Genomic DNA, 2,996 nt, shown 5'->3' with positions numbered 1-2,996 from the left:
CCACCCCGCCGCCAAGACGCCACCTGCCGCCGCCCGGAGTACTTCCTACAGCCTGAGGACGCCGTCGCCCTCCACCTCGCTCCCTCGTCTCCCTCCCGCGCCTCCCCCTCTTCCCCGATCTGGATGTGCCATCACCCGAGTACCTCGCCGAAGGCCACGACGTCGGGACCACCTCGCCGGCCTGCTTCCTCTCCCCCGCCGGACTGCCTCCTCTTCGCCGCCTCGTCTCCGACTTCCTCCTCAACCCCCGTTGCCGGAACCCCTACACCACACCGTGAGCTGCCCCCTATTCCCCTCTGTTCCCGTGGTCACCGCGCCCGGCTACCACTTCGCCCGCGCCCAAGAACGTCGTCGCCGTGCCTGCTGTCCCGCACCTGCGCGCCCCCGCGCTCGCCTGCGGCCACGATGGCCCCCGCTGCAGCTCCCTGCATCCCATGCCTCTGCTCTACACGCCGCTCACCCGCGCGTGCGCGGCCTCGCCTCACCGGCGATGCAGCCTCGCTGGTCCGCGCCCCCTGACCACCAGTCGCGACGGCCCCCTTCCTTCCCCACTGGCCGCATTGGGCGCCGGCGCCCACACGCCCGCTCCGGCCCCATTCCGGCCTTGCCTCATTTCCGGGCAGGGCTGCGGCTTCGCCCGCACCCGCCCGCCTGTATGCCCGTTAAGGCCCTGTGGCTATGACCAGTGGGCCTGGCCCTAGAATGTTAAAAAAAGAATTAAAAACAATTTTAATAAAATAAATAAATAATTAATTAGTGAATTAATTAAGTTAATTAACCATGTTTAATTAGTCTAATTAACTAGTTACTTTAATTGAACCGTAATTAGTTTAGATAAATCCTAACTAACCTAAACAGAGTATGACAGGTGGGTCCCACTGGACCCACACGTCAGTTTGACCAGTTAACACCTCTGTTGACTGCTGACGTCATGATGACGTCATCATGCACTATTCTGGATAATGTTGAATTAAATTAATTAAATAAATTCTAAAAATAATTTTAAACTTTAGAAAATCATATAAAATAAACCGTAGCTTGGATGGAAAAACTTTGTACATGAAAGTTGCTCAGAACGACGAGACGAACCCGGATACGCAGCCCGTTCGTCCACCACACACCCCTAACATATCAAACACGCAACTTTCCCCCTTTGGTTCATCTGTCCGAAAACGCGAAACACCGGGAATACTTTCCCGGATGTTTCCCCCCTTCGTCGGTACCACCTCATACCACGATAGGGCACACCTAGCACCGCTCATTGTCACGTCACGCATCATCGTGTTTATGTTTGCATTGTATTCATTGTTTCTTCCCCCCTCTTATCTCCGGTAGACTACGAGACCGACGCTGCTGCTGCCCAGTTCGACTACGGAGTTGACGACCCCTCTCTCTTGCCAGAGCAACCAGGCAAGCCCCCCCTTTGATCACCAGATATCGCCTACTCTTTTCTCTATACTGCTTGCATTAGAGTAGTGTAGCATGTTACTGCTTTCCGTTATTCCTATCCTGATGCATAGCCTGTCCTTGCTACTACTGTTGTTACCATTACCTGCTATCCTACTGCTTAGTATAGGATGCTAGTGTTCCATCAGTGGCCCTACACTCTTGTCCGTCTGCCATGCTATACTACTGGGCCGTGATCACTTCGGGAGGTGATCACGGGCATATACGATATACTTTACACAGTTACATTACCTGTGATACTGTTCAGAGTTGGGGGCTGAAAGGACAGGTGGCTCCATCCCGGTAGAGGTGGGCCTGGGTTCCCGACGGCCCCCGACTGTTACTTTGTGGCAGAGCGGCAGGGCAGGTTGAGACCACCTAGGAGACAGGTGGGCCTGGCCCTGTTCGGCGTTCGCGGATACTTAACACGCTTAACGAGATCTTGGTATTTGATCTGAGTCGGCTACGAGCCTATACGCACTAACCATCTACGCGGGAGTAGTTATGGGTATCCCGGCGTCGTGGTATCAGCCGAAGCACTTCGTGATGTCAGCGACTGAGTGGCGCGTGCCGGGTTGGACTGTGTTAACGCAACTTCCTTTGTAATGGAGGTTGCTAGGTCTGCTCACCGGCCGCGTACGCAACGTGCAGGTGTGCAATGGGCGATGGGCCCAGACCCCTGCGCGCATAGGATTTAGACCGGCGTGCTGACCTCTCTGTTGTGCCTAGGTGGGGCTGCGACGTGTTGATCTTCCGAGGCCGGGCATGACCCAGGAAAGTGTGTCCGGCCAAATGGGATCGAGCGTGTTGGGTTATGTGGTGCACCCCTGCAGGGAAGTTAATCTATTCGAATAGCCGTGATCTTCGGTAACAGGACGACTTGGAGTTGTACCTTGACCTTATGACAACTAGAACCGGATACTTAATAAAACACACCTTTCCAAGTTCCACAGACAACCCAGTGATCGCTTTTCCACAGGGCGACGAGGAGAGGATCGCCGGGTAGGATTATGCTACTGCGTTGCTACTGGAGATGCGACTGGAGATGCGACTGGAGATGCTACTTGGAGGATTTCAATCTACTCTCTTCTACATGCTGCAAGACGGAGGCTGCCAGAAGCGTAGTCTTCGACAGGATTAGCTATCCCCCTTTTATTCTGGCATTCTGCAGTTCAGTCCACCGATATGGCCCTTTACACATATACCCATGCATATGTAGTGTAGCTCCTTGCTTGCGAGTACTTTGGATGAGTACTCACGGTTGCTTTTCTCCCTCTTTTCCCCTTTTCCTTCTACCTGGTTGTCGCAACCAGATGCTGGAGCCCTGGAGCCAGACGCCACCGTCGACGACGACCCCTACTACACCGGAGGTGCCTACTACTATGTGCAGGCCGCTGACGACGACCAAGAGTAGTTAGGAGGATCCCAGGCAGGAGGCCTGCGCCTCTTTCGATCTGTATCCCAGTTTGTGCTAGCCTTCTTAAGGCATACTTGTTTAACTTATGTCTGTACTCAGATATTGTTGCTTCCGCTGACTCGTCTATGATCGA

This window comes from Triticum dicoccoides, chromosome 3A (assembly GCF_002162155.2).
Source record: "Triticum dicoccoides isolate Atlit2015 ecotype Zavitan chromosome 3A, WEW_v2.0, whole genome shotgun sequence".
Lineage (NCBI taxonomy): Eukaryota > Viridiplantae > Streptophyta > Magnoliopsida > Poales > Poaceae > Triticum > Triticum dicoccoides.
Note: the sequence above shows the minus strand (reverse complement) of the source record.